We start from the raw sequence: 20,890 nt of genomic DNA, 5'->3' as shown, positions 1-20,890 counted from the left end.
CCTCATCTCTTGCACAAAGGATCTTCTTGAAGCTCTTGACCTGGTGATTGCTTGAGCTACAACAAAAAATGTTAATGACATATTTTTGTGCTTTTGGTTAGTAAACAAAAATGAGAAAAGCAATGATATACAATTCGAGCATGCTTGGTGATCTCAAACCACTCACAAGAGATCCCTACCCAAAGGGAGAGGGAGCCAAAATGCTCAAAGATCCTTGAGGCTATGCAATGCAATGCTATGATGCCATGAGGGATCTTAGGGACAAAATTTGGGTCTTACAGATGCCCCTATTTAAGGTCATTCTAGCCGGAGAAGTGAAGGTTAAAATCTTCGTCTCGACGAGGTAGAATGGGCTTAAATAATAACAAAGAGACCAATTTTGGTCCCTAAGAGACCTCATGATGCAAATGTATGTATGCAAAACAAACAAACTCTGTGGGGATATGTGTCCACAAAGAAGAAAAGACATCAAGGGAAAAGACAATCCATAGGAGTAATACACTCACTAGGGATAGAGACTCTATCGGGGACTCTCATGGGGATAGAAAAGGAAATGCGTGAGCAGGTCACGACTCAGAACTTGGGGAGTAAAGGACTGAAACCGCGTGAGCAAGTCACGACTTGACACTGGGGAAAAGAGTTCCAAAGGGAATAAATCCAACGAAAGGACTCGAGCTGACTCAAAGATGCATGTATTAGGGAATATGCCAACACAGCAAAACTATCCGCAATGGATACTTCAGATAAAAAATCCGGACTCAGGCTGGGGAAAGATTTGAACAAAACATCCCTGCCGGGGAAAATGCATGTATTAAGGAATATGCCAACACAGCAAAACTATCCGCAATGGATACTTCGGATAAAAATACGGACAAAAACAACCCACTAAGGGACTTCGTTGGGGATGTCTTAAAAAAAAGACTCTCCTGGGGAAGCAGCGGGATGAGGTGTTACCGGTTACTGGGTAACAAGCTCAATGAGACATGTGATCTGATCACCGGTATAAGGGTGAGAGAACAACAAGCTCGGGAAGAATGAATACCTAAGACCGGTATAAGGGTGAGAGTATCAATCAACCAAATCATCTTCGAAAGACCTAGAAAGGTATATCTCAACTCAGGAAAATCTGACTCCACAGGGGACTAAGGTCATAATAGGGAGCAGAAGGAAGGAACACCAGGGATACCGGTTACTGGGCACATAATAGGTGACCAACCAAAGCGTGAATTAGGGAATATTCCCAAAACACTCATCATCCAAAAAGAGGGCAAAACGCAAACTCAATTATAAGATGGACATTCGATTCCGCAAAGGGAATATGAATCTTAGTCGAATGGGGAAGGACAAAAGGCTTCGAACAAAGAGTGCATGAGATATATTATCTATTACCGTCAGAATGTAGATAATATACTCGCATGGAAGATTATCCACAACCGGTTACTGGGTTAATAAAGGATAAATCGACCGAAAAAGAAAGGCATCGGGATACCAAAACTAGGTATATAATGATGACCAATCAAAGGGAGAAACAATCATTATCAACAAAGGATAAATGAGAGCTGACTCACTAGGGATACATTGACAAAGGCAACGATCCAGTAGACATATCACCAGTTACTGGGAGATATGCTCAAAAAAAGGGGAGTAACAAACATCACCGGCAAACGGTAAATGAAAGAGGACCCGCTGGGGATAAAATTACTTAATCAGAGCAATTATCCAAAAGAGGGAGGGAATATCAATACCGAATACTGGATAATGATAACCGTCAAAGAGGGGATTACATCTACCGGATACTGGGTAGAAAACCACGAAAGAGTAACCGTCATAAACTAGGATGAACAACAAGGGTTAACTCTGCAAAAGGGGAATGAATCTTACTCAACTGGGGAAGGACAAAAGGCTTCGACCAGAGAGTGCATGAGATATACTATCTATTACCGTCAGAACGTTGATAGTATACTCGCATGGAAGATTATCCATAACTGGTTACTGGGTTAATAAAGGATAAATCAACCGAAAGAGAAAAGGCATCGGGATACCAAAACTAGGTATATAATGATGACCAATCAGGAGAGAAACAATCGTTACCAACAACAACAGGGTAAACGAAAGATGACTCACCGGGGATAAATTGCGAGCACAAGGCAATTATCCAGGAAAAAAGAGGGAATATCAACATCGAATACAGGATGAAGATAACCATCAAGGGGGGGATTACACCTACCGGTTACTGGGTAGGAAACCACGGAAGAGTAACCGTCATCAACTAGGATGAACAACAATGGTTAACTCTGCGAAGGGAGGAACATAGGGTTTACAACTACCGGTATAAGAGTAGAAAACCACAAACTCCGCTAGGGGGAAGAAAGTAGGATTTACAACTACCGGTATAAGGGTAGAAAACCACAGACTCCGTTGGGGAGGGAAAAAATGGGATTTACAACTACCGGTATAAGGGTAGCAAACCACAAACTCCGCTGAGGATAAGGTGAATAATTACTGATTACTGAGCAATTATTCATTTACCACAGGGAAACACCAGAGACAGTCACAAAAGGCCAATTTAGGATCAAACCAAAAAGGCAAACTGAATCAAGACTCATCCTAATGAGGATATAACTCAACACGGGAACCCATCCCAATATATGTGTTGGGAGGAAGCAAAAACAACCGTCGTCCACGAGGATGTAACTCCGTGGGGAATGCGGAAGGAAAGATAAACACTTTCTGCTTAAAGGGATGACTCTATATGGAGAGATCAGCCACAGACATCTGCTTGGGGAAATATATATCACCAAATAGCAGGAGACAACAAACAATAGATATATGACAAAGAATGCAACATGAATATCTGAATGTTATAGTTATGCATGTATATGCGTGATTTATGTTTGATGAATGCTGACAAACAGACATATCTAACACACACAGGTCCAGGAATCAACCACCCGGTACTACATCTCAAGAGAGAAAGCCAGGATCACCGGAGAATATCCAATCTGCCGGGGATCAGAGACAACAACAATCTCTGCAGGGATGAATCATCAGTTCAGTGCACAGGCAGAAACTGCCACAAATGCAACTCTACTGGGGAATCTATCTAAGGGATATAAGAGGAAACTGGTGATTCAACACCAAGTACCAAACTCACCAAGGAAATCACACCTGCTGAGGAGAAAAGATCGCTCTTCCACTAAAGGGGAAAGTGGTGAACATCATCACAAGCATACCACTCGGGGATGAACCATCACAGATAAAATCCACCATACCAACAACTCTACAGGGGATCAGAGATACCAGGAAACAACAATATCTCTGCAGGGTATAACATCATCATAGATAAGATCCAACACACCAACAACTCCGCTGGGGATCTATCTGAGGAAGATAACATCATCATAGATAAGATCCAACACACCAACAACTCCACTGGGGATCTATCTGAAGAAATGAAGGAATACTAGGGATCAACCACCAAATACCGAACCTTCCAAAGAGGACACTTCTGCTGAGGAGGGAAGACCACTGCTCTGCTGAAGGGAGGGGAGGTGAATAACCTCGACAAGCACTTTGCTCGGGAGATAAATCACAACAAAATTCTGGAAGAAGAGGATACAGTCATGCCAGGAATATGAAAAAATGTCTTACCCTGTTGGAAATCATGCCACCCTTGGGAGAGCACTGAGGATTCCTTAAGTATCCTTTCATCATTGTGAATGTTCACTTTGTTTAAAAAAACAATTTGTGAAAATTTTGTTTATTTAAAACAATGATATTTTCTCAATTAAAACATGCAAAACATTTATTGAGTAGAAACAAATAAGAATGCAAATAATTGGATAAAAGCTCAAATTTATTTGATGGAATGGTAGTCTGCAAATGGCAAGACTCCATAGATCTTTACAAGTTTTAAATTGGTGATATATATTGGAAAAGGGCTACATTGAACATAATGACCATTTCTCCACCAATTCTGGATTCGATGTATTCGAAGCTTTGGTTGACGACGAATGAACAAGAATCTCTGATGGATGACAGTTGTAGAACACAGTCTTGTCAGGATGCAGTTACTTGCTAAATCCCTAATTTTTGCCTAGATTGCCCCAGGATGAGGTACTCAATCTAGCAGGATGCATATATTCATTTTTTCATGTCTCTAACTTTTGCCTGGATCGCCCTTTCGGGTTTCCAATCCACCGAGACGCTCATTTTTGCCTAAGCCGCCCTTTCGGCTTTTCAACTTAGCGAGCTATTCTGTTTTTATTTTTAGGCGAAGTATTTCTTGACTGCATCTGAATTCATAGGACGAGTGAAATCCTCCCCATCCATAGTTGTAAGTATCAAAGCACCGCCTGAAAAGGCTCTCTTAACAACGTATGGACCTTCATAGTTTGGAGTCCACTTGCCCCTGGAATCAGGCGCGAAAGACAAGACATTCTTCAGTACAAGGTCACCTTCTCGGAACACACGAGGCTTGACCTTCTTATCAAAAGCTTTCTTCATTCTCTGCTGATACAACTAACCATGACACATGGCAGTCAATCTCTTCTCTTCTATCAAATTCAGCTGGTCATAACGACTCTGAATCCATTCAGCATCAGTCAACTTGGCCTCCATCAAGACTCTCATTGATGGGATCTCCACCTCTACTGGGAGTACGGCCTCCATGCCATAAACAAGAGAGAAAGGGGTTGCCCCTATTGAAGTGTGGACGGATGTACGATATCCATGCAAAGCAAATGGCAGCATCTCATGCCAATCTTTGTACGTAACAACCATCTTCTGGATAATCTTCTTGATATTCTTATTAGCAGCTTCAACAACCCCATTCATCTTGGGTCTGTAAGGAGAAGAATTATGGTGTGCAATCTTGAACTCACTACACAACTCTTTCATCGTCTTGTTATTCAAGTTAGATCCATTATCAGTAATGATCTTATCTGGCACACCATAACGGCATATGAGTTGATTCTTGATAAACTTCACAACCACCTGCCTGGTCACACTTGCATATGACGCTGCTTCAACCCACTTAGTGAAGTAATCAATTGCTACGAGAATAAACCTGTGTCCATTGGACGCTTTCGGCTCAATCATGCCAATCATGTCAATTCCCCACATGGAGAAAGGCCATGGTGATGAAATCACATTCAGAAGTGTCGGAGAAATATGAATCTTATCCGCATAAATCTGACACTTATCGCATTTCTTCACATATTTGCAGCAGTCAGACTCCATTGTCAGCCAATAGTAGCCTGCTCTCAACATCTTTCTAGCCATGGCATGTCCATTGGAATGAGTACCAAATGAACCCTCATGGACTTCAATCATCAACAGGTCTGCTTCGTGTCTATCCACGCATCTGAGCAGAACCATGTCAAAATTTCTCTTGTAAAGCACTTCACCATTGAGGTAGAAACTGCCTGACAATCTCCTCAAAGTCTTCCTATCTTTCACAGATGCCCCTGGTGGGTAAACCTGGTTCTGGAGGAAACATTTGATGTCATAATACCAAGGCTTATCATCCTTCACTTCTTCAACTGCCAATACATGAGTTGGTTTATCCAAGCGCATCACGGTGATATTGAGAACTTCATTCCAATATTTAACCACAATCATCGAAGCAAGCGTAGCAAGAGCATCCGCCATCCGATTCTCATCTCGAGGAATATGATGGAAGTCAACCTCAGTAAAGAATGTTGAAATCCTCCTCGCATAATCTCTATATGGAATAAGACCAGGCTAATTCGTTTCCCATTCACCCTTGATCTGATTGACAACGAGGGCCGAATCACCATAAACATCCAGATGTTTGATCCTTAGATCAATGCATTCTTCCAATCCCATAATACATGCCTCATACTCAACCATATTATTCGTGCATTTGAAAGTTAGCCTTGCTGTAAAAGGAATATGTGTGCCCTGAGGAGTAATAATCACTGCCCCAATACCATTTCCATACTGATTTACAGCACCATCAAACACCATACTCCATCTGGAACCAGGCTCTGGCCCTTCATCGAGTATAGGCTCATCACAATCTTTCATCTTCAAATACAGAATCTCCTCATCTGGGAAATCATACTGAACTGACTGATAATCCTCAATCGGCTGATGTGCCAAGTGGTCAGCCAAGATACTACCTTTAATAGCCTTCTGAGCTCGATACTCAATATCATACTCAGATAACAACATCTGCCAACGGGAAATCCTCCTGGTTAAATCAGGCTTCTCAAATATGTACTTGATTGGATCCATTCTGGATATCAACCAAGTTGTATGATTTATCATATACTGGCGTAAACGCTTAGCGGCCCAAGCCAAAGCACAACATGTCTTCATAAGCATTGAGTATCGAGACTCACAATCAGTGAACTTCTTACTCAGGTAGTAGATGACATACTCTTTCTTTCCTGATTCATCTTGCTGACCAAGGACACAACCCATCGAGTCTTCAAGAACTGTCAGATACATGATCAAAGGTCTTCCTTCTATAGGCGGAGACAGGATCGGAGGTTCGGACAGATACTCTTTGATATTATCGAAAGCTTTCTGGAAATCCTCGATCCAATCATGAGACTGATCTTTCCGGAGGAGCTTGAATATCGGCGCACATGTGGCAGTCATGTGGGATATGAATCTGGAAATATAATTCAAGCGGCCAAGAAAACCTCGGACTTGCTTCTCAGTTTTGGGCGCAGGCATCTCTTGTATTGCTTTGACCTTTGCAGGATCAACCTTAATACCTTTTTCGCTGACAATAAAGCCCAATAACTTGCCGGAACGGACTCCAAATGTACACATGTTGGGATTCAGACGAAGCTTGTACTTACTCAAACGCTGAAAAAGCTTCACCAAGTGCTCTACATGTTCAACTTCCGTTCTTGACTTAGCAATCATATCATCAACATATACCTCAATCTCCTTGTGCATCATATCATGGAACAAGGTAGTCATAGCTCATTGATACGTGGCTCCGGCGTTCTTCAAACCGAAGGGCATCACTCGATAACAGAATGTTCCCCAAGGTGTGATGAATGTTGTCTTCTCCATATCCTCGGGTGCCATCTTAATCTGGTTATATCCGGAAAATCCGTCCATAAATGAGAAGACATTGAATTTAGCTGTATTGTCTACCAACATATCAATATGTGGTAAAGGGAAATTATCTTTCGGACTAGCTTTATTCAAATCTCTATAGTCCACACACATTCGGACTTTTCCATCTTTCTTAGGCACGGGCACAATATTGGCCACCCATTGAGGATATGTAGAAGTCACCAGAAACCCCACATCAATTTGCTTATGAACTTCCTCTTTGATCTTCACTGCCATATCAGGATGAGTTCTTCTGAGCTTCTGCTTCACAGGCACGCACTCAGGCTTCAAAGGCAGAAAATGTCAATATCTGTATCTAGACCCGGCATGTCTTCATACGACCAAGCAAAATATCGACATATTCTCGTAGCAATTTGATCAACCCCTTCTTAACAGACTCTTCAAGGAGTGCCCCGATCTTCACTTCTCGCTCACAAACTTCAGACCCCAAGTTGACTGTTTCCAGATTCTCAAGATGCGGCTGAATGATCTTCTCTTCATGCTCAAGTAGACGGGTAATCTCATCAGGAATCTCTTCAACATCATCTTCCTCTACTTCAAATACAGGGAACTCAAAATTGGGAGATGGCGTTGGATCATTATGTTCAATGGGTTTAGAAATCAACCTGCATAATGATTTTGGATATGAAAAACTTTTTAGAAATCAAACAAGGCAAATCATTATGCAGATGAAAAGATTGATTTTTTTTTAGGGTTTTTTTGTGATCACCAATTTCATGCAAAAAGTAAAAAGGGAAAATAATTGGAAAAACAAACATTTAACATGAATTTATTTATTGAAAATATCATTGTATTTATGTTGCCAACAATGTCATCACTTCTCCTTTTGGCATGGGAGAAGGGTCTTCAAATAAAGTGATCATTACTTTGATTTGTGGACAACTGTAGGAATATCCACAGCGACCCAATTGTTGCAGATCCCTCCAGGGATGATAAAATTGTCAGAATCCTCTACATCCTCTTCCAAGACAGCGTCAACTTCTTCCTCCTGACCATTGTGGATGAAACCTCCACTCTTGAACAGTCCTTTCTCATTGAAGACCCCAAAAGAAAAGCCTATGCCAGCCCGAGACTTATTGTCTTCCAGCTCAATCATCTTTCCTAGACCAGCAATTGCACCACATTCAATGGCCAATTTCACATCTCTATAGGAAGTAAATGAAGGAGTCCTCTTCTCAACAGGCTCAGCTATAGATAAAGCTTGGAAAGAAGTTCCAACTTCATCCTCAGCATCTATGTATGAGAAGGAAGACAAGTGGCTAATCAGGAGAGCCCTTTCTCCCCCTACCACTACCAGTTTCTTATTTTTCACAAATTTCAACTTCTGGTGTAGGGTGGATGTCATGGCGCCAGCCTCGTGAATCCATGGTCTGCCTAAGAGATAACTATACGATGGGTGAATATCCATAACCTGGAAGGTAATCTGGAAATCACTTGGTCCAATCTTGATAGGGAGATCAACTTCCCCAATCACAGTCTTACGCGACCCATCAAAAGCTTTCACAACAACTTCACTCTGCCTCATGGGAGGCCCTTGATATGACAGTTGGGAAAGAGTGGATTTTGGCAATACATTCAGGGATGACCCAGTGTCCACCAGCACATTGGACATGGCGTCGTCTTTGCAATTCATGGATATGTGTAAAGCCAAGTTGTGGTCTCTTCCCTCCTCAGGGAGATCAGAGTCACAGAAACTCAAATTGTTACAAGCAGTAATGTTCGCAACAATGCTATCGAACTGTTCAATAGTGATATCGTGATCTACATATGCCACATCCAAAACTTTTTGCAGAGCCTCTCTATGCGGTTCTGAATTCAGAAGTAATGATAACACAGATATCTTGGATGGCGTTTGTAGAAACTGGTCTACAACATTGTACTCACTCTTCTTGATGAGCTTCAGCATCTCATCACAGTCTTCATTCACATTGCTGCTAGGGCCAACAGAAGTAGGAGTTTTTTGTACAGAGGAGGGCTTAACAACAGGTGTCGGATTCGGGGTGCTCACAACATTCCCAATCGAGCGTTCAACAAAATCAGCCTTAGCCTGGGGCTTCGGTGGTGCAGAAAACACGCGACCGCTACGGGTCAAACCACTTACATCAGCAATATTCACCACAGAGGAGGATGGCAAAGGCATCTCTTTCCCATCTTCTACAGCAACAACATTGTAACGGAAGGGAATTGCCTTTTCAGAAGAATACGACACTGGACCGGCAGGCTTAATGATCAAGGAAGGACAAACCTTCTGCTTGCTACCATCATACTTGATAATAACAGGTTCAGGTATCCGAAACACTGGGGAGATCATGTTGACCTCTGGCTCATCTTCGTCAACATTCCTATTCTAAAGAATCTCAATAACTCCTTCGTCCAGCATTTCCTGAAGATCTTTACGCACCTGGCGACAACCCAATCGGTTAACAGGACAAATTCGGCATTTATCATGATCGTGTTCATAGTGACTATAATCACACAACAAACGATGCAACTCAACCAGAGATTGTCGAATATGACTAACATATTTGACCTTGTACTTGCCAGGGCAGCCCTGGACCATGTTGACAGATTTCCCATGCTCGGGCAACGGGTTCTTCTTAACATTAGGACCTACGTCCTCAAAGCACAAAATGCCACACCTCATAAGGTCTTGAACCTTGGTCTTCAACGGAAAACAATTCTCCACGTCGTGGCCGGGAGCACCATAGTGATATACACAATGCAATTCAGGCTTATACCACCACTGAGGGTTAGCAGGTATAGCTGGTGGATCTCTCGGAGTAATCAACTTCCTCTCTATCAACGAGGGATATAATTCTGCGTATGTCATCGGAATCGGATCAAAAGTGATCTTCTTCCTCTCATAACTCGTGCTGGTTTGATTACTGTTGCGAGGCTGATAAGCCTGCTATTACGGACGATGTTGTTGCTGCTGATATTGCTGAGATGATTGTTGATTGTTATTATGTTGCTGATATTGTTGATTGTCTCTGAAGACAGGTGCTATATGAGCCACCTGGTGCTGGTTACTGGCAGGACGCACAGTCTTCCTCCTCACAGAGGGTCTTCTAGGTTTCACATGGGAGGTCACAGCATGTGCCTCTCCATCTTTCTTCTTCGCAAACGCCCCATAACGTTTGGCAGAAAAGCCTTCTTCCTTGGTTAGACGTCCTTCTCTAACCCCTTCTTCTAGACGCATCCCCATGTTCACCATCTCAGTGAAGTCAGAAGGAGCGCTAGCAATCATCCGCTCATAATAGAATGAACTCAAGGTCTTCAAAAAGATCTTGGTCATTTCCTTCTCTTCTAGCGGAGGCACAATCTGCGCTGCCAATTCTCGCCACCTCTGGGCGTACTCTTTGAATGTTTCCTTGTCCTTCTGGGACATGGCCCTTAGCTGATCTCTATCAGGAGCCATATCCATGTTATACTTGTATTGCTTGACGAAGGCCTCGCCAAGGTCGTTGAAGGATCGAATGTTCGCGCTGTCAAACCCCATATACCATCTCAGGGAAGCACCGGACAGACTGTCCTGAAAGTAGTGGATGAGCAACTGGTCATTATCAGTCTGAGTTGACATCTTCCTGGCATACATGACCAGGTGGCTGAGAGGAACAGTGTTCCCCTTGTATTTTTAAAAGTCAGGGACCTTGAATTGCACAGGAATCTTTACATTGGGAACCAAGCATAATTCGGCAGCAGACTTGCCAAACAGATCCTTTCCTCTAAGAGTCTTCAATTCCTTGTGCAACTCAAGAAATTGATCATTCATAGCGTCCATCTTCTCATGAACATCTGGGCCCTCAGATGGCTCAGAATGATAGATGGTGTCGTCTACCCTAGGCACGGTATGCACGACAGGAGGAGGAACAACAAGGACCGGGCTAGATGCCGGCATAGAAGCAAAAGTTGGAGCAGGGCCCTCAGGCATGAAATTAGGAGGCATCCCCCATGGAAACCCGGCTGGCATAGCTGTCGGCACAAAATGTGCACTGGCTGCAGGCACAGTTGAGGAAACAATATCAGAGATGACTGTCCTCTGGGGAGGAGTTGAAGGTGTCGGAGACGACTGGCTCTGGGCAGCCAGGAACGATTCCATCAAAGCACTCAGTTTGGCGACTTCTTCTTTGAGTTCACAGTTCTCTTGCTCTAGATGATCCATCAATCTGGAAGAGTTGGCTCTAGTGTAGTACCGGTGAGTCAGCTTGTCTTCAAAATAAGTGAAGAGCACAGAGTTAGACCGCAAGACCAGAAGCCGAGAACAAAACCTGCTTATGCATATGATGCATGCAATGCTTGTGCATATGATTTGTTTTTATTTCAAAGGAACTCTAGGGTTTTATTTGCAAATTTTGGAAATATTAAGCATTTATCGCATATGGAAATATCTCATCAAATAGCATCAGGAAAAAGAAGTACAACATTTGTCAATCATATACAAGAGAAAAGGAAAATAATCATCCTATGGATCCATAGAAGCTCGGGACACAAGAAGAACAGATGCGCGAAGCCTCTTCACTTCTCTCTCGTAAGCTGCCTCCATATTTGCCTTTTCTTTGGCGAGTCGGTCGTACCTCCTCTTCCAAAACTTGGAAGACTGAGAAAGTAGAGAAGTCCATGAATTATTAGGATCATCAATAACCTGATGTTCGAGGAACTCTATCAAAGCATCCTTCTCCTTAATCTGCTGAAGCAACTCTTCCCTTTCACGGATCCAGGCACGTGATAGGTCTTCGTTTCTCAACCCCTCTACTCCTTGGTTAGGGAGGGTTGAAGGTCCAGCCACAACCAAAGGTGTAGGTCTCAGATATTCGTAAGGCATGAGATACTCAGATGCTCTCTTCCTTACCCAAGCAGTGTAAGGCTCCATAACAACAAAATTCTTAGGACCCAACTCCTTCCTTCCTTTCTTATGAACCTTGCGCCAAGCGCGAAACATTCTGCCCTTCAAGCCTTGGGGATCTTTACCCTCCTGAAAGAACACACCCTCTAACAGAATGTTATTAGGTTTATCCTTTAGGGGGAACCCAAGCTGACGACGTGCTAAAACATGGTTGTAGTTAATCCCACCACATGTACCAAGAAGAGGCACATTGGAGAATTCACCACAAGAGTCGATAATCTGCACACCATCATACACACGGTTATACCAAGAGATATCATCATTAGTGAGAGACATGAGTCTCGTGGACCACCGTAGACATCCCTTATTCTCCTTGAAGGCGACCGTCTGAGGTAAGTGAGAAATAAACCACTTATACAACAGAGGCAAACAACATACAATAGCGCCACCACCCCTTTGCATTCCTCATATGCAAAGAGAAATATGTATCACCCAACAGAGTCAGAACGGGATTAAGAGCAGAGAAGATCCTAATAGCGTTCACATCTACAAACTTGTCGATGTTGGGGAACAATACCAATCCATAGATGAGAAGTACAAATATAGCTTCAAAGGCATCCTCACTCATGGCCTTCCCATAAACAATAGCTTGAGCAATGAGGAACTCAGAAGGGAGACCTTGAATTCCACCTTTGGTAGTCATATGACCACCAACCAGGGATTCATCTATGTGCAACATGTCAGCTATCTCTCGAGAAGTAGGAATACTCTCCAAGCCACTGAACGGAAAATGATCCATAATAGGTATACCCACGAGATAAGCATACTCCTGAAGGGTAGGTAGAAACTGAAAGTCCGGAAACGTGAAGCAACGGTACAGAGGATCATAAAACTGCACCAATACACTCATCAGACCTTCATCCACCTGAGTAGTCAGAAGAGGAAGAAGCTTCCCAAAACGAGCCTTGAAACCCAAGGGATCTAGTACATAGGATGTCAGATTCCTTAACTCTTTCAAATCGGGTTGTCTGAAGTTGTACTTCTTTGTATGCCTTCTTTGTCTTTCCATGTCTGAAAATTTTGCAAATAAACCCCTTAAGTTCCTTGAAAATTTCTTTTATCGATGATATGGATGCAGATGAATGCATGAATGCATGAATGCAACAACCACACTCAAGGATCACGCAAAGCACACCAAACAAAGGTCATGGGATGGATCATATTATCCTTAATATCAATCATCCATTTTGGTGGATTATGGTTTACACCTTATCAACACCCAAGTTCCATTGATATTAAGGATACATGAACGGATCAACCATGAATCAAGGGTTTGTTGCAAGTCACGAGCATGGAGTCTCGGTTAAGAACCACCCAAAGGGAGTGTACTAGGGTTTAAACCTGCCAAACATGTTCTACAAGAGGTTCCTATGGTCATCATCCCATCTTTCGAATATTATCGGAGAAACGACTACTCGTATTCCAAAAATATTCTTAAGAGAGACTCTTATGAGTGTAGTATCGCGTAACAATCGTATCAAATCTTACATTTGAACGACTCCCGCACTACATCCTAAAAATAGGCCAAGATGGGTTTGGTAAACTAAGGTCTATATTGGAAAGAGTAATGTCTAACCACAACTTACTTGTGTGACATTATTGATCCCAACATGACCTCCACCAAGTGAATGGACTCGCAAGTCAACTTGCTAAGGAATAACTCCACACAAGTCGACAAGACTACGCCATTCTCCTATCTAAGTGCACTCGAGTTCGGGTATAGAACTCATCTCACAAAGATCACCAAGCACACAAGCAATTAATATATCAAGCAATTCAATCATTACATACAATACAATAATCCCAAATTGCACAAAAATATGTCAGAAACAAAATAATACAACAAGTGTGAAAAGTTGGCAAAACCCACTAGGAATTTGATCCCCAGCAGAGTCGCCACTTTTCTGTAGCGGTGTATTCGTTACCATTTGAGATATTGACTAAATCCAAGGTAAATCATACAAAGTCGAGTCGCCACCGCACTTCTATTTATCCAAAGGAATGGTTAGAAAGCGAACAAAAACCTAAAAGTTTTACAAACAAAACTAGTAAAAGAAACAGAGATCTGGGTAAGGGGGTTGGTTATGCAATGGGAAGGTGTTAGGCACCCAAAACATCCTAGATACTCCTAGGGAGCCCTTTTCATACTTGTTGCAAAGGTTATTGTTTTGTGAAAATTTTATTTGTGCAAACATGATTGAAGAGATGAGAAAAGAATATACAAGTTTATTTACATTTTGTGTTTGGATGGATAAACCCATTGCCTACGTACCCTCTTATAAAAAGATTAAGATCAAAACCTCGTAGTTCGGGTAAAAAATCTCAAAACAAATGAGTGGATTGATTGGTCCAAAAGCCTTAAGGTCTTTTGTTATCAAAGGGAGAAAACTCAACCTGAAAAACCACAAGTCCACCATGTGAGGATAGCTTCAACATGCTAGTGAGGGGTTAACCCTATAATAAGCATGGAAGACTCATTGTCCATCACTAAGGACAAAGGTGAGTATCACATCTACCACAAAGATAACTCAAACCTAATAGCTCAAGGTTATGAAAAATTTGATTAAGAAGTGGACATGGAACCACAAAAGAAATTTGAATGGGTTATATTTACCAATTAGAAGTATATACAAAAATGGTCAAAGTTGACTTAAAGATTCAATTCAAAATGAGTGTTATGAAAAGAAAGTTTGAAAATCAAAAGCATAAGGCTTTGGTTTCTAATGTTGAAAACAAAGTCAAATGTTTGCACAAAAAGGTTTTGGCTTGGGTTAGGATGGAGAAATGAAGAATAAGGGGGTAAGTTCTAAGGAGAACAAAAAGATGATGGTTAAGAAATAAAACCACACTAGGAGTTCCTCTATTGAGATCATATAGATGATCCAAGTAGATCTCATCCTTTGGAATAAGCAGCACAAAGCATAAGCAATCAAACAAGTCTCATATGAGATCCTCAATGTATCTTGTAACTTCCACATGGATGAACATGATAATGATCTTCAAATTAAGCTCAAAAAGGAAACTCATGGTTCAAGAGCACACACATCAAAAGTTCACAAGCAAACAAACATCACACATTATATACATACAAGAGGCTTCAAACCAAAGGGTAGGCTTTAGTCAAGAGGGGTCATATCAACCTCGACAAACAAGCCAAATTGTACAAGGGTAATCTGTAGCTCTTAACCACTAACATTGAGAGTTAGGGTGAAGCTGATCAAAATGGAAATGAGGATGAGACCTCATAGCTCTTAACCCTGGCCAGGGTGAGCTCATGACAAAGAAAGCGTGGGGATCCAGAAAGTGAGATCCTATTCCACTTGATAGACACTGGACAAAGATCTTGGGTACATGTTCAAAAGCATCAACACGTAGTGCGAGCATAATGAACGACTCACTGAATAACGGGGGATTGGCTACTAATCCCTTTTATCCGTTAATTGCCTCAACTCTTGGAGGTCTTATCAAGTAGCACGTGCCTCATCTTGGAGGTCTTTGGCACAATTGTAAACAAACACAAACAGAGCCTCTGAAGGAGGACTTGCTAGCAAAATGCCTGCCAAAAAGGTGACAGGACTTCCAGACTACATGGAGTAAAAAGGTAACTACCTAAGTGGTGTATCAACCATAATCCAAAGCTCAAGCAAGAGCTAAAAGCAAGCAACTAAGGTACCTGTACAAAAGCTAACCAGTTAATATTTCAGTCAAAAAACCAACAAACAAACAGTGAATCCATTCACAATTACACAACTCAATGAACTATGCTCAAGCATTCAAAGGAACTCATGAGCTCAAGCACATCACTTAGAACCTACAAAACAAACATATGTTAGAACTCAAATCATTTGCATCTCACAAAGTGAGAACAAATCAACCATCACTGCTAAATGTCCAAACCTGAAACACAAAGCACAGTTAGTTTATGCACAAAACACTAGTACAAAGACTAAGTTCAAAACCAAACCAAATGATCAAAACAGAACTCAATCTTTCACATAATGCACATTCAAACATTCCATTTAATGTCCTCAAAAGGACCAGCATCAATTCAATAAGCAAATATCTCAAATGGCTTATGCTATGCAATGATCACAAAATGAGCACAAAATGAACTTCCAATTTAGAAAATTCAAATCAAAACAGAAATGCATGCAATGACTTTGAGATTTTTTATGCAAGCTCCTTATGTCATGAAGAATCATTATGAAAAAGATCACATCCAGAAAGGTTCAAATGCTATGTGATAAAAAATGTAACAATCCAATGTCAAAAATGTGACACAAATTGTCACATTATTCTCCATGTGTCAAAACAATGATAGCATATGAGAAAAATTCCAAACCAGTGACCAAAAATTCACATCATATATGAATATTAAGCACACAAAAAATTGGATCAAGAAGCTTAACATATAGAATTTCACAAGGTATTGAACACAACATATCAATTTAGCACAATGTTCATTTAAAAATTCACAAATCACAAACCAGACATCAACAATTCATGAAAATAATACCATAAAAAACTAGACATTCATACAAAACTAGGAAAAAAAATTGGGATCAAATTGGATCATTTTTCTATTTTTTATGAATTTTATAAGATGAACAAAATAAATGGAATAAGCACAAAAATATGGAGGCAAAAGCATTATTTGAATTAAATTCAGAAATAACATCAACCACACGATGAGGCGCGAAAAAGCAATCAACGGATCAGGTTTAAACCACCAAAACACTGCATTTCATTAATCTACATCAGCATGCATGGTGAGCAGTCAAAACGCGCGTGGCAAAGTCAAAAGCATCACAGCCAAACAATCACACACATCAGCGCATACATGGCGCACACATAGGATAAACCCTAGCAAAACCAGATGCCGGAGCTACAGTCTCCGGTCGTCTTCTCCGACGAACCAGGCGGCGGCGCCGCCGTGCAAAATTCCAGAAATGGACAAGGCATACATCATTCGAATCCTCTTTCAATGTACATTCCAAATATCATATCAATTTCATCTAATTCCTACCAGGTTTTCCAGATCGAAGCAAAACATTTATGAAATCAAAACTTATATTCATCACTACATGCTCAATTCTAAGCCAAACTCAAATCTAAACATATGTACATGCTCCACTAGTCAAGATCTACACATTTATGTCATGAAATCAACAAAAGGAGATGATGAATTTTGAATCACCTGAAATTGGAAGCTGCTAAATTCGTGTTCTCAAGTGCTCTACAGCTCCAGATCTACTCCACTATACTTCTGTTGAAGCTTTGTGCAAGAAACAATGGTTGAAAACACTTGTATTCACCTCAATTTCAAAATCCGATCCACATGAGGAAGCTCTCGATCTGCATGATTTCTGGCTCAATTGCAACAAACAGATGATGAATCTTGCTCAGAATTGCACCAGGAACAATAATCTACAAAAATATTTGGAGTTTGTGTGGAGAAATTGAAAATTCGAAGAGAGAGAATTTGGAGGGAGTTTTGAAATTTCAGATCTGAATTGGTTCTGTTATGGCAGTTAGATTAGGGTTTGAGCTTTTATATACCATGCTAATCACACTGAAAATCAAATTAGCCATTCCTTAATCATGATTAGTGAGATGTAAGGCAATTTGCAAAAAATGCACATGAGCTTCCAAGGCCCATAATCCACGTGCTCTTCCTCATGCAAGGGTCTGAATCCACTTAAAATCAACCAATGATCATCATGGAATTGTTGTTTTGCTTGTATCATAAGCCAAATTTGAATTGTGGAAATTCCCTCCAAAATGATCACATGAGAAATGATGAGCATATACACTTTTCCCATGCATGGCAAAGGCTACTTTGAGATGTCTTTATCAAGAGAAACATTTTGCAAAAAGAATGGACCAAATTGGAGCTTTGTATCAAAAGTTAGGCCATTTTGAATTTCCATGCACACCTTGTGATCAAATGACCATAACTTCTCAACCATTCATCCTATGGACATGAATTAGGACTTTTTGGAAAGGGGAGACAAAGATCTACAACTTTCATGTTCACCAAAAATCCATTTGAAATTTCTTTGACATTGACAAGTCAAGTTGAATGTGAACCAAAAACTTGCCAAATTTGGAAACTTTGAATTACAGGTCATTTTCCATTTTTAGTAACTTTTGCCATGACCTTTGAATCTTCAAGATGGAAGTTTAGAATGATGAATAGGCCTCATTTGAACATGATTGAGGTGTCTCAACTCATTTCCCCCACCTCATAGCCCTCGGTTGACTGCACAGTTGACTTTTTGGTCCTCAGATGACCTTGAAATGCCTTGATGAACTTGAGCCTTTACCACTTGATGAAATGGCTTCAAAATGAAACTCTAGCTCATGTAAGCTCTTTATAATGATCATGTGGTCCTCATCCCAAGAAAAATACCTCATCTCTTGCACAAAGGATCTTCTTGAAGCTCTTGACCTTGTGATTGCTTGAGCTACAACAAAAAATGTTAATGACATATTTTTGTGCTTTTGGTTAGTAAACAAAAATGAGAAAAGCAATGATATACAATTCGAGCATGCTTGGTGATCTCAAACCACTCACAAGAGATCCATACCCAAAGGGAGAGGGAGCCAAAATGCTCAAAGATCCTTAAGGCTATGCAATGCAATGTTATGATGCCATGAGGGATCTTAGGGACAAAATTGGGGTCTTACAATAATCAAATACGGTTGACTCAAGTTTGTTGACAAGGGAAAGACACAAATGCAAATTGACGCTGACCTCTTGCAAGTAGAGGCTAACTACTCAGACCCGTTGCATATTAACATGCTAGAAGTTGTCGAAGGTTCCAAAGGCACTGTAGCCAGGGATTTGACTTTTGAGTTTGACAAATTGAAGGCTAATGAGAGCCTCGATGGTAACTTGGACGTAAATAAGGCTACTGAAGGCCTTAGGGTAAGGTTACAAGAGATCGAGATTACTGATGATCTCGAGTTCAGTGTCAACATGGTGGGTAAGGTAGACAAAGATGTCGACACCAAAGGTGAAAAAAAGGGTACCCCTAGAGTCTAAGTACATGAAGGTGGCATATCCAAAGGATGATTAAAGTCTGCATGAATTTTTGGGCAGGTGTAAATCCAAGAATTTTGAGGCCATGTTGTGCCCCAGATGTAGTGTTATTTTGATAGAAAGGCAACTTGCAAAATGGAAAGGAAACTGGAGATATTTGTTAGAACAAGATTTTGGTTCTACAATTTATCTCTAAGTTTTGATGATAACAAAGGATGAAGCATTTTGGTACCCTAATAAAATTCTCTAAGTGTGCAAGACTCTAACAATAAATGAATCTGATGAAATAACATATAACGTCACAAAAGTCCAGAACAGCTGACTTAGAGTCAAACGTATTCGCTCTGACACTAAAGACAATGATGTCCACAACATCTGACATCTAAAGACTCTGATATTCTGCATATGAAGGATCCCACACATGAATACTCTTATGATCCTTACATCTAAAGAATGTATAATTAGAGATAAGTCAAGAACTTTTGAAGAAAACACATCAGGCAACTATATGAAGAATACAATATCTAAGAGAAGTATCTAAATTCCGCACACTCTGATTCACGGCCAACACATCAGATCAAGATTTAACAACAAAGTATTCCAAATATGATATGAATCTATATATGGAGAAAATTGAATACTCTCCTAAACTGCTATGGAAAGGACAATAAACTTAATGTCATTTAAGTCCCATCATTGGCAAGATATCAACACCAATGCTCCATTCAACAATATCATCTCCAAGCATTATAAAAAAGGCCTATCTATCATCATACAAAAATATGAAGTTATTACACAAGAATACTGCACATCAAATCAGTCATACACAAAATTCTTGTCTCACATTATCACACAAGTTATTTCTCTAAGTGTGATCTTGATCCTTGTTCTTATTGTGTTCATATTGTTTATCTAGAAGCACTAAACTCCTTCTTATAATTCTAAAATAGTTGTTGTATATTTCCTCAATGACTTGTGAATCTGTAGACTTGAGAGGACTAAGAGATCAGTGTACTCTTAGACGTTTGTTGTGATCTTTCTAGATTATTGGATTAAGTCCTTATTGAAGGAGAAATCACCTTGGCCGGGTGGACTGGAGTAGCTTTGAATTTCAAGCGAACTAGGATAACGTTCTGCATTATTTGTTTTTTTTCTTGTGTGTGTGGCGTTTCCAAAAGTTTTTTTTGTCAGTGAAAACAATTCAAACCCCCCTTTCTTGTTTTTCTCTACCTTTAATTGGTATTAGAGCTTCGACTCTGTTATTGATTTTAAAATCAAACACTTAACAGTGTAGAGATAGCTACAATGCCAAACCTCCAATATTTGATGGAGAAAAATATGATTATTGGAAGGACATAATCGAAAGCTTCTTCTTAGGCTATGACGTTGTAGAGGTAATGTAGGATGATGAAGTTGTAGAGGTAATGTTTTCTAGATTCCAAACTTTAGTTGTAGGACTCAAGGTTCTGGACAAAGGATACACAAGTGCAGATCATGTAAAAAAGATAATAATGGAGACCTATGGTTACTGCCTTAAAACTATCCAAAGATCTGAATAACATAAGCATGGAAGAACTAATCAGATCCCTCAAGAGTCACGAGATAGAGGTAGAGGAAGACAAATCTCAAAAGAAAATTAAATAAGTGGCTTTGAAGTCTAGATCAGAAAGACAAAAGCCAGAAAGGAACAAAGCCTTTCAAGCTAAAGAAGAAGATGAAGATGATTTGGAAAAGGATGATTCTGATGATGAAGAAGAGTTATCTCTTCTAACCATAAGAGTTAAACAACTTTGGAGAAAAAGGAACAACAACTTCAAAAG

Source organism: Lathyrus oleraceus, chromosome 2 (assembly GCF_024323335.1).
Source record: "Lathyrus oleraceus cultivar Zhongwan6 chromosome 2, CAAS_Psat_ZW6_1.0, whole genome shotgun sequence".
Taxonomy (NCBI): Eukaryota; Viridiplantae; Streptophyta; class Magnoliopsida; order Fabales; family Fabaceae; genus Lathyrus; species Lathyrus oleraceus.
Note: the sequence above shows the minus strand (reverse complement) of the source record.